This window comes from Hemiscyllium ocellatum (assembly GCF_020745735.1).
Source record: "Hemiscyllium ocellatum isolate sHemOce1 chromosome 27 unlocalized genomic scaffold, sHemOce1.pat.X.cur. SUPER_27_unloc_7, whole genome shotgun sequence".
Lineage (NCBI taxonomy): Eukaryota > Metazoa > Chordata > Chondrichthyes > Orectolobiformes > Hemiscylliidae > Hemiscyllium > Hemiscyllium ocellatum.
Window position 1 is genome coordinate 501,413 of NW_026867516.1, and position 12,597 is coordinate 514,009.

At 49.9% G+C, this 12,597-nt stretch overlaps 1 pseudogene; it reads right to left on the reverse strand.

Annotated features, from left to right (window-relative positions):
* The window catches only part of LOC132808536 (zinc finger protein 208-like), a 45,938-nt pseudogene extending 39,938 nt beyond the window's left edge, over positions 1-6,000 (reverse strand).
* Positions 6,001-12,597: the final 6,597 nt, after the last annotated feature.

Sequence of the window (12,597 nt, forward strand, 5' to 3'; positions counted from 1 at the left end):
AAAATTATATTTTGCAGATACATTCAATTTTGTTCAAAAAGCACACAAACTGCAGGCAGTCAATGCATATAATATTTTACAAATTCCGACTTTGGAAAACTGAACAAGTCTGATTCAAGGTTGGAATACTGACAGACTCAAATCTCACACCTTCATTGCATTGTCTGAGCGGAGATGTCTGTTTTTTATAAAAGCTTAAGTCATCTCAAAAACACTGTTACATTAATGAACCAAAGTCCGCACCCATTCTAAGAGATGAAGACTATCTCAGTTTGTTCAATATATTCGATCAGTTGCATGACACTGATCTTTTGATACAAGTTCTGTGTCTTATGATGCTGTTCCATGAGGCTTATGTGTTGATGAGGCAAGATGGTACAGATGAGGCGATAAGAGAATTACAGATCACCGAGGAAGGATTGAAAGAGAGAGTTAAGAAGAGCAAAGAGAGGACACGAGCAGTCTTTATCAAATAGAATAAAGGAGAACCCTAAGCTTTCTATAGGTCTGTGAGGAATAAAAGGATTAGATTAGATTAGATACTTACAGTGTGGAAACAGGCCCTTCGGCCCAACAAGTCCACACCGACCCGCCGAAGCGCAACCCACCCATACCCCTACATTTACCCCTTAGCTAACACTACGAGCAATTTAGCATGGCCAATTCACCTGACCCGCACATCTTTGGACTGTGGGAGGAAACCGGAGCACCGGAGGAAACCCACGCAGACAGGGGAGAACGTGCAAACTCCACAGTCAGTCGCCTGAGTCGGGAATTGAACCGGGTCTCTGGTGCTGTGAGGCAGCAGTGCTAACCACTGTGCCACCGTGCTGCCCAGATGATTAGGGTAGGAATAGGGCCAGTCAAAGACAGAAGTGGGAAGTTGAGTGTGGACACTGTAGAGATCGGAGAGGTGCTAAATGAACATTTCTCATTGGTGTTTCACTCAGGAAAAGAATGAGATATGAGACATTAGACTCGAAAGGATTGAGGTTAGTTACGCACAGGTGTTATCAATTTGAGAAGGAGTGAAAGTAGACAAGTCCCCTGGGCTGGATGGGATTTATCCGAGGATTCTCTGGGAAGTGAGGGAGGAGATAGCAGAGCCTTTGGCTTTGATATTTGAGTCATCATTATCGACGGGTTTAGTATACTGAGAACTGGAGGATTGCAAATGTTGTGCCCTTGTTCAAGAGAGGGCATAACTACAAATTGAGGGGTGATAGCTTTCAGACAGATGTCAGAGGCAAGTTCTTTACACGGAGGTGGTAAGGGAGTGGAATGCCCTACCTGCTAAGGTAGTCAACTCAGCCACATTAGGGAGATTTAAACAATCCTTAGATAAGCGCATGGATGATTTTGGGATAGTGTAGGGGAACGAGCTGAGAATAGTTCACAGGTCGGCGTAACATCGAGGGCCGAAAGGCCTGTTCTGCGCTGGATTGTTCTATGTTCTAAACTTACTGCAGGAGGCTGAAAGAAATAAGCAGCTTTAAAACAAAAACCTCTTGGAGCTCAAAGCTTCCAATGAGAGTCTGAGCCGGTGGTAAGTTCAGGTATCCTTTATTGCAACCCAACTTTGTTACAGCTTTGGATCCCCCCAGCAAAAAGGCAGAGAAAAAGAAGTTGCTTTTTGAGCTCAAGGTGAAAGTGCACACACCACACCTCCCCTGTTTCCCCCGTCCCCCCACTGTCTTTAATATTGGCCAGCACCAAGTTGTCCCTTTGTAACTGGATCCTTGGTACCGCCGTAACCCGGAGGAAGTATTGCCTCACTCAGCAATTTCAACGCATACTCTGTCTCCAAGTAAGTTTCTCCCCTGGAACGACTGAGTGAATCCTTTCCCACAATGGCGGTTCCCTTCCCTAACAAGGGAGAGACGGAATCAGATGGGGCTTTCTCCCCTGCACCACCCCCTCCCTGAAACGGTCTCATTGTTAAATTTCGAACTCCACATTTCTGACTGAATACCAATTCTGCCATCTGTCATGGCGGGATTCAAACCCGGGAGTCCCCGGAAATGGGTTGGTAGTCCAATCGATAATGGCACTCAGCCTTCACTCCTTCAATCCCCCTGCGATGGCACGTGAACTCGCTGGTGCTTCCGCAGCTGGGAGGAGTAGGTGAAGCCCTTCCCGCACTGAGAGCAGGTGAACGGCCTCTCCCCGGTGTGGATCCATTGATGCCTCAGCAGGGTGGAGGATGTGCTGAAGCCCTTTCCGCACTTGGGGCAGCTGAAGGGCCTCTCTCCCGTGTGGATCCGCTGATGGGTCAGCAGATGGGAGGAATACCTGAAGGCCTTCCCGCACTCGGGGCAGCTGAAGGGCCTCTCTCCGTGTGGACCCGCCGGTGGGTCAGCAGATGGGAGGAATACCTAAAGTCCTTCCCGCACTGAGAGCAGGTGAAGGGCCTCTCCCCCTTGTGGACCTGCTGGTGGGTCAGCAGGTGGGAGGAGCAGTTGAAGCTCTTCCTGCATTGAGAGCAGCTGAACTGCCTCTCCCCCATGTGGATACGCTGGTGCCTCAGCAGGGTGGAGGCCTGTGTAAAGGCCTTCCCACAATCAGGGCAGCTGAAGGGCCTCTCCCCGTGTGGACCCGCTGGTGCCTCAGCAGGGCGGAGGAGCAGGTGAAGCCCTTCCCGCACTGAGAGCAGGTGAATGGCCTCTCCCCCGTGTGGATCTGCTGGTGGGTCAACAGGGTGGAGGAATTCCTGAAGGCCTTCCCACACTCAGGGCAGCTGAAGGGCCTCTCCCCGGTGTGGACCCGCTGGTGGGTCAGCAGGTGGGAGGAATCACTGAAGGCCTTCCCACACTGAGAGCAGGTGAACGGCCTCTCCCCCATGTGGACCCGCTGGTGCCTCCGCAGGGAGGAGGAATCGCTAAAAGCCCTCCCACACTCAGGGCAGCTTAAGGGCCTTTCCCCTGTGTGGACCCGTCGGTGGGTCAGCAGGTGGGAGGAATTGCTGAAGGCCTTCCCACACTCTGGGCAGCTGAAGGGTCTCTCCCCCGTGTGGACATGCTGGTGGCTCCGCAGGGCGGAGGAGCAGGTGAAGCCTTTCCCGCACTGAGAGCAGGTGAATGGTCTCTCCCCCATTTGGACCCGCTGGTGGGCCAACAGGGTGGAGAAATTGCTGAAGGCCTTCCCACACTCGGGGCAGCTGAATGGTCTCTCCCCTGTGTGGACTCGCTGGTGCCTCAGCAGGTGGGAGGAATACCTGAAGCCCTTCCCGCACTGAGAGCAGGTGAAGGGCGTCTCCCCCATGTGGACCTGCTGGTGGGTCAGCAGATGGGAGGAGCAGGTGAAACCCTTCCCGCACTGAGAGCAAGTAAACGGCCTCTCCCCGTGTGGACCCGTTGGTGGGTCAGTAGGGTGGAGGAATGTCTGAAGCCCTTCCCACACTCAGGGCAGCTGAAGGGCCTTTCCCCCGTGTGGACACGCTGGTGCCTCAGCAGGGAGGAAGCCTGGGTAAAGGCCTTCCCGCACTCGGGGCAGCTGAAGGGCCTCTCCCCCGTGTGGACCCGCTGGTGGGTCAGCAGGGTGGAAGCCTGGGTAAAGGCCTTCCCGCACTCGGGGCAGCTGAAGGGCCTCTTCCCCCATGTGGACCCGCTGGTGGGTCAGCAGATGGGAGGATGTGCTGAAGGCCTTCCCGCACTCTGGGCAGCTGAAGGGCCTTTCCCCCGTGTGGTTCTGCTGGTGGGCCAACAGGTGGGAGGAATGTTTGAAGGCCTTCCCGCAGACAGGACAGGAGAATGGCCTCTCCCCGGTGTGACTGCGCCGATGAATCTCCAGGGCAGACGGGACACGGAAGCCTTTCCCACAGTCACCACGTTTCCACGGTTCCTCCACAGGGCGGGAATCCTCAGGTTTCTCCATGGCTACAGCTTCAGCTGCATACAAACATGTGTAGAGCCCCTCCCTGCCGTGAAATCACCTTTCCAGGCCGTATAACTGTTTCAGGCTCCACACACAGTGCGCTGCAAAAGTGGGGTCTCTCGTCCAGTCCCACTGATGCTGAAAATGTCCTCAAACAGATACCAAAAAGCGTTGATCCCTCTCACAGAAATCACAATCAAAAATCGTTACTGTCCCGATGGATTGAGTGACTGTCAGATATTGACATCAAAGTGAGGACTGCAGACACTGGAGAGTCAGTCGAAAAATGTGGCACTGGCAAAGCACAGCAGGTCAGGCAGCATCCGAGGAGCAGGAGAGTCAATGTTTCGGGCATAAGCCCTTCATCCATTGATTTTGAAACTTCAGTCTTCAGATTTTCAAATACTCTGCAAAAAGAGATTACAAAAGTCATCACTATCAGTGCAGGGTAGAAATTCAGAACAAGCAACTCTATTTTCTGTGGAATATTCTTTTGTTGTTCCACAAAATTGAAAGCACCATCCCTCTCTCTCTCCCTCTGTTCTCACTCCGCTCTAACTAATTCCCCTGAAGGTGCTGATTCAGGATCTTACAGGGGCAGAAAAAGCAAAAAGATCAAAACTGACAACTCTCTGAATTTTGGATACCTCCACCTGAAAGTTAGTATCTTCCACAACACTGGGATCCTGCTGAGAGTGAGCAGGTCTGATTCTGAGAAGCAAAAAAAAGTGTGTCAATTCAGGGTAAACCTGCAATGTAGCTTCTTGAGGAAGGACCAGACACAAAATGGTTAACGACCCCAGGAAGGTGGGAGCAAAATGAAACAACAAGGCATTAACACCAACACACTTCAGTCAAACTCTTCTGCTACCAGTCAGGGCAAAACATGCTCTGAAAGTCCAGCCTTCACAACCACACTTCTGCTTTCACTGAAGACAATTAGAGTCACACAGCACGAAAACAGACCCTTTGTCTCAACCTGCCCAGATATCATTTATGCCACTCATCCACAGATTCTATCAACAAACACATTGACCTGGACCCAATATACCGGCCACTGCAGCAGACAGCTGGAACTGACAACCGGAAGCAGCAGAGACAAACCACTATAAATGCCGGAGGAAACATCACAGAAGCGATGTGGAGGCTCCCAAGCACTGAGGATGTCACCTAGAAGGGGGACGAAACGTTTGCAACACAAATTCCCAGCTCGGCGAACAGAACCACAACAAGATACAAGAAGGAGATCCAGGTATTCCTTGACAGAATTACTGAAGGGACCGGTTGGGGAAACTGCAGTTGGGCTCATGGTCCAATTGGCTGATCAATTTAGCTATGTATGGTAGAATACTTTTCTTCTGTTTGTCGGTATTGCTCTTGCTAGGTGTTTAATTGCTAAGATTATGAGGTCCCTTAGTGATATAGATTTGCCCCAGAAGATGTTCCTTTTGCAATCCGATGGCTCACCCACATGTGTTGATGGCGATGATAAATATGACCAGATTAGCTGCGAAGATGGTGGTGCCGCTCTACAGGATGTTGATGGCTGGACCACCTTGAAGGGCATTTGTTTGGACTAGCCTTCTCTTTAAGTGATCACGATGCAATCAAAGGGAGGAATGAGGGTGTGGGTATCTGGGTGATAAAGTCTATAGCCTTAAAACTTGTCATTAAACATTCAGACTAAAATGTAATGCTCAATTGTTGAATACATTTACTGCACCAGAAAATAAACAGGCAGGAAGGCTCAGAAAGAGGAGAGAACTTAAAGATAGGGACACCTGGGCTCACAAGTGATAACAGGATGCTGTAAGGTAATTAAGAAGGTTTGCCTCAGCATCGGTGAATCTGTGTGAACAGGACACCAAGTAATAACATTCACAGCCGTTCCCTTGTGAGACCATTTTAGTGCTGAGGCTGTTGAATCCCATTGAAAATTAACCCTTAGTGCTTATCTGCAATGGATTGAAATGAATTACATTTTGGGACGTTATGATGATATTGAGTAGCCATTACTGGTTATTGAATACCAACTCTGTAAAAGGAAATATTGATAAAGCTTTACCTTACTTGCTGAGGAAACAGGCCGCGGGCACACTTCCGGTTTCGGGGATGGCCACGCCCCCTCCGCCGCGACACATAAACCCCGCCCCTTCCTAACGCGGCACGTAAGCCCCGCCCCTTCCAAACGCTGCACGTAAGCCCCCCCCCTTCGGGACAAAGTCCCGCCTCATGGAAACAAACCTTTTTCTCCCTCCGAGCACCAAACCCCGCCACTTCGCCGCGATCCCCCCGCGAGTCAAAACCACGCCCCCTTCCCCCTCGCGCAACCGCCCACAAAGTCACGCACCTTCAGGCTACACGCACCGCACTGCCCGCTGAGCCTCGCCCCGCCAACTAGCGCGCGACCCTCTCACGAGACACGCCCCGCCCTCCCGCTAAAAACCGACCCAGGCTAAACCCCGCCCCTCCTGGTAAACCCCGCCTCCCCAGGTGTATTTGGAAGCACTAGCTCCTGCAGCGCTGCTCCTTCTGCCGGGAGCTGTGCTGCAAGATCATAAGACACAGAATTAATTGCAAATTGCAATATTGTGAACAAACCTGGACCGCTGCTGAGTCTTTTAGAATGGTTGCGGGTTTCAGTTCATCAATATATCAATTCCAGAACTTTAGATCAGATTCCCTACAGTGTGGAAACAGGCCCTTCGGCCCAACACGTCCACACCGACCCGCCGAAGAGCAAAACACCCAGCCCCATTCCCTGTCACCTAACACTACGGGGTAACTTAGCGTGGCCAATTCTCCCTAACCTGCAGGTCTTTGGACTGTGGGTGGAAACATACACGGACGTGGGAGGGGAATTGAACCCGGATCTCTGGCGCTGTGAGGCAGCAGTGCTAACCACAAAAAAAGGTGACATTTTCTGTTTTTCAGCGGCAGCAGCAGCAGCAGCAACCCAGGAGCGGGGAGTCACTGATTTGAGGTTTTAAATTTGTAGTCGGAGAGCAGAGGTTCCTGGGAGAGGAGGGACGACTTATTTTTATTTCCTTCCTGCTGTATAAATCAGTGTGTACTGTTGAGGGGGGAAAACGACCTACCAGGGGTATGCACTGGGGCCCAGGGCTCTGGCACAGAGCCTGTCCCTGTTGCACCAGAAGGGAAGGAGGGAAAGGAGGAGAATGTTAGTCATTGGGGACTTGATAGTTAGAGGGTCAGGTAGAGGGTTTGTTGGGAACGAACACGACTCGCGGTTGGTGTGTTGCCTCCCAGGTGTCAGGGTGCGTGATGTCTTGGATCGTATCTTTGGGGTCCTGAAGGGAGAGGGTTTCCAGCTCCAAGTCATGGTCCACATAGGTACCAACGACATAGGTAAAAATGTGAGAAACAGAACTCACTCCCAAATCAATCAGCCTGAGACAAAGCCTTGGAAACAAGAACAATTTATTACAATCTTGCAAGTACCGGACACTTTTGCAATCAAGCAGAAATGCGCGCCAAATGCAGGATTTCATTGTAACGTCTTCTGCTCCCATTAAGGGCAAAACATCTTTGAAAGCTGCTCTGAAACTCTAGCCTTCACAATCACACCTCTGCTTTCACCGAAGAAGATTAGAGTCATACAGCACAGTAACAGACTGTTTGATCCAAGTTGTTCGGCCAAACAGATATCCTAAATTAATCTACTTCCAATTTGCCTGCATGTGGCTCATGTCTCTCAAAACCTTCCTTTTCATGTACCCATCCAAATGCCTTTTAAAATTCCCCCTCACCTCAAACATGTGCTTTCTAGTTTTGGACTTTTCTACTTTGGTGAAAGTAACTTGGGTATTCACCCTATCCATGTTGAGAGAGAATGGGGAGAGGGGAGAGAGAATGGGGGAAAGGGAAAGAGAATGGGGGCGGGGAGAGAGAATGGGGGAGAGGGTGCAGAGAATGGGGGAAAGGGGAGTGAGAATGGGGAGGGGAGAGAGAATGGGGAGAGGGGAGAGAGAATGGGGAGAGGGGGAGAGAATGGGGGAGGGGAGAGAGAATGGGGGGAGAGGGTGGAGAGAATGGGGAACGGGGAGAGAGAATGGGGAGGGGAGAGAGAATGGGGAGAGGGGAGAGAGAATGGGGAGAGGGGGGAGAGATGGGAGGGGGAGAGAGAATAGGGAGGGGAGAGTGAATGGGGGAAAGGGAAAGAGAATGGGGGAAAGAGGAGGGAGAATGGGGGAAGGGGAGAGAGAAAGGGGGAAGGGGAGAGAGAATGGGGGAATGGGAGAGAATGGGGAAGGGGAGAGAGAATGGGGGAGGGGAGAGAGAATGGGGGATAGGAGAGAGAATGGGGGATATTATTGTGTATCTTAAGTGTTAAGGTATATCTGGCATATAGAGAGATGGCTTTGGTTGTTGGAGGTCAGTCATCTCAGTTCCAGGACAACTCTGCAGGAATTCATAGGGTAGTGTCTTAGGCTCAACCATCTTCATCAATGACCTTCCTCCATCATAAGGTCAGAGATGGAGATATTCGCCAATAATTGCACAATGTGCAGCACAGTTCACAACTCCTCACAAACTGAAGCAGTTCAGTTTGAAATGCAACAAGATCTTAACAATATCCAATGGGCTGATGAATGGCAAGTAACATGAATGCCACCCCAATGCCAAACAATGACTCATCCCCAAAAGAGATAATCTGACCACTGCCCCGTGATATTCAACAGTGTTACTGTCACTAAACACCCCACTATCAACATCCTTGGGGTTTGCCATTGACCAGAAACTCAACTAGACTAATCACAGACACAATGGCAACAAGAACAGGCAACAGGTCAGGAATACTGTGGCGAGTCACTCACCTTCTGACTCCCCAAACCCTGTCCATCTTCTACAAAACACAAGTCAGCAGTGTAATGGACTACTCTCCCACCAGCTTGGATGGGTGCAGCTTCAACAACATTCAAAAAGCTTGATACCATCCAGAACAAAGTTTCCTGCTTGATTGGCACCATCTCCACATACATCCACTCCCTCTGCCCACTGTTAAGAAGCAGGAATATGTACGGTGTACAAGATGTACCATGGAAATTCACCAAAGAACAGATAACAGATAGATTAGATTACTTACAGGGTGGAAACAGGCCCTTTGGCCCAACAAGTCCACACCGAAGCGCAACCCACCCGTACTCCTACGTTTACCCCTTACCTAACACTACGGGCAATTTAGCATGACCAGCATATCTTTGGACTGTGAGAGGAAACCGGAGCACCCGAAGGAAACCCACGCAGACACGGGGAGACTCCACAGAGTGGGTCGCCTGAGGCGGGAATTGAACGCGGGTCTCTGACGCTGTGAGGCAGCAGTGCTAACCACCGTGCCGCCCACAAATACTTGGGAACACAACCTCTTGCAAGTACCCCTCCAATCCACTCACCATCTTGACTTGGGAAACATATTGCTGTTCCTTCAGTGTCCCTGGGTCTATATCTTGGAATTCCCACCCAAGGACATTGTGGTTCACCGTTCCATTATGGATCACAGCAGTTGAAGAAGGCGGGTCACCACCACCTTCTCAAGGGAACTAAATGCTGGCCAGCCAGCGATGTACATGTACCATGAGTAACTTTTAATAAATGATTGAAACAGAGATTTGGAACCCACAAACTAAACAAAAATCGAGGTTCAGGTGGAACAGATATAGGGCTTTGATTCTGTCCTGATGTGAGGACAAATAAAGAGTGCTGCACTGACACCAAATTGGAAATAGTGTTTAGAGTTGAATGCCTACAGTGTTTCACTCAGTGTATCAATCTAATATCGATTAAAGATTAGTTCCTGACGTATACGTCACCAACATACGAAAAAGGACGGTTAAGAGGGCATATGGGACACTTGAGTTCATCTCTTTAATGGCTGATGTAGCACCCACAATCCCATGCGATCATTAAACCGTTCTATTGGCCGTGAGCAGTGTTGATGGTGCGCATGTGTGAAATCGATTTGGGGCCCCGCCCCTCGTCGCTCTGATGGACAGGGAGACGAACCTTTGGGAAACCCTGAAGGACCGGAAGGAGCCTGGTCCTCCTGCCAATCAGAGCCCTCCTATTGTCTCAATGCGGAGGTTGGACCATGAGCTTCTGAAGCTGCTATTTCTGCTCCTGTCTCTGAATGAAGATTGAGCTTCACCCTGACTGTAAATTCCTTCCTCTGTCCAAGATCTGTGAGCACGGCACTCTCTTTTCTTGCCCCCTTTTCCATTTCTTTTTCCACTGTGGTGTTCAATTGTTGACTTGCAGCAACTGAAAGCAAAGGGAGTGAAACCGGGAGGAGACAGAGTCTGGAAACATTGGTCTGAGTCTGTGACTCAATTGGCAAAATAGACAGGCAGGAGGCTGGAAGAACACAGCAAGCCAGGCAGCATCAGGAGATGGAGAAGTCGACGTTTCGGCTGTAACCCTTCTTCAGGACTGGGAATGGGTGTAGGGGGAGATGCAGATAAAGGGGGTGTAAGGGGCAGTGTGGTGAAGTGAGGATAGGTGAAGACAGGCCGAGGGTATGACCTGGTTGGTCAAGGGGATGAAGGAAACTGGTTGGTGGCAGGGAGGATTGGAAATGAGGGGTCGGGGCTTTGAAGGTAGTTGGGGATGGGAAGTGAAGTTATTTGAAATTGGAGAACTCAATGTTGAGTCCTTCGAGCTGTAGGTTGCACAGGCGGGAGATGAGGTGTTGTTCCTCCAAGTTGTGGTTTGGTCTGGTGTGGCAACGGAGGAGGCCAAAGATGGTCATGTCAGGAATGGAGTGGGAAGGGGAATTAAAATGGATGGTGACTGGGAGGTCCGGTTGGACTCTGTGGACCCAGCTGCGATGCTCGGTGAACCGTTCCCCGAGTTTATGCTCAGTCTCCCCGATGTAGAGAAGACCACCATTGACAAACACATGGCAAATGCAGTACCACAATGTGAAGTTAGAGCCTTTCTGTGGAAATAAAAGCAGAAAGGCGGTATATTGTTTAATTGGTGATGGAGTGGGATGTGGAGAAAGTGAGAACTGCAGATGGTGGAGACCAGAGTCAAAGTGTGGTACTGGAAAAGCACAGTAGGTCAGGTAGTATCCAAGGAGCAGCAGAGTTGACATTTCGGGCACGAGCCCTTTATTAGGAATGATGTGTGGACATACCAAGGGGCCTCAGCGTCCTCCTACACCAGTCACTGCCAGTTGTCAGACAGGTGCAGCAAGCAATCAGCACGGCAAGTGTTATATTAGCAAAAGGACTTGAGCTCAGAAGTGAGAATGTCTCTCTGCAGTTTGGGGGTCATTGAATATATTCAAGGCTGAATTCATCTGATTTTAGAACAACAAAGAAGTGGATGTTTATGGGGGGAAAGCAAGAAAAGTGGGCGGCATGGTGGCACAGTGGTTAGCACTGCTGCCTCACAGCGCCAGAGACCCGGGTTCAGTTCCTGACTCAGGTGACTGACTGTGTGGAGTTTGCACATTCTCCCCGTGTCAGCGTGGGTTTCCTCCGGGTGCTCCGGTTTCCTCCCACAGTCCAAAAATGTGCAGGTCAGGTGAATTGGCCATGCTAAATTGCCCGTAGTGTTAGATAAGGGGTAAATGTAGGGGAATGGGTGGGTTGCGCTTTGGCGGGTCGGTGTGGACATGTTGGGCCGAACGGCCTGTTTCCACACTGTAATTAATCTTAATCTAATCTAAAATGATTTTAAGACCAGTACAGAACAGTTATAGGGTCATACAGCACAGAAACAGACCATTCAGCCCATCTAGCCAATGCTGACCTTATTCACAAACTAAACTAGTCCCACCTAGATTGGCCCAATTCCCTTTGAACCTTTCCTATTCATGTACTTATCCAAATGTCTTTTAAATATTGTTACTGTACCTGCATCCACCACTTCCTTTGGACATTTACTCCACACACTAACTACTCTCTGTTGAAAAAAAGGTGCCCCTCCTGCCTTTTTGAAATCTTTCTCCTCTCGCCTTCAAATCTGCTGCCTAATCTTGAACCACCCACCCTAGGGAAACAATACCTGGCGGTCACCTCATCTATCCCCCTCATGATTTTATAAACCTCTGTACGGTCACCTTTCAACCTCCTGTGGTCCATTGAACAAGTCCCAACCTATTCATATAGATGTTGGCAGAATCACAACTAATCCTTTGAATGTTGGTGCAGATTTGTAAGACCAGATGGCCTACTCCTGCTTCCAATTCTCTCTCACTGTCCAGAACAGCAAGAGAACATAAGACATCGGAGCAGAAATTTAGGCCATTCAGCCCATCAGGTCTGCTCCATCATTCAATCATGACTGATAAGTTTCTCAATCACATTCTCCCACTTTGTCCCCGTAACCCTCCATTGCCTTGATACTCAAGAACATCTCTATCTCAGTCTTAAATATCCTCAGTGACCTGGCCTCCACAGCCTTCTGTGGCAGTGAATTCCATAGATTCACCACTCTCTGGCTGCAGAAGTTTCTCCTTACGTCCATTCTGAAAGATCTTCCCTTTACTCTAAGGCTGTGCCCACTGGTTCTAGTCCCTCCAACCAATGGAAATATCTTCCCAACTTCCACTCTGTCCAGGCTGTTCAAGATTCTGTATGTTTCAATTAGACCCTCCCCCCTCCTGAGTGTGGGCCTGTTAATCAGCATGAACCAGACCCTTCAGGATGAGGTACAGCAGGGATTAGGGTCAGCAAAGTGAGAATGGACGGAGTGTGT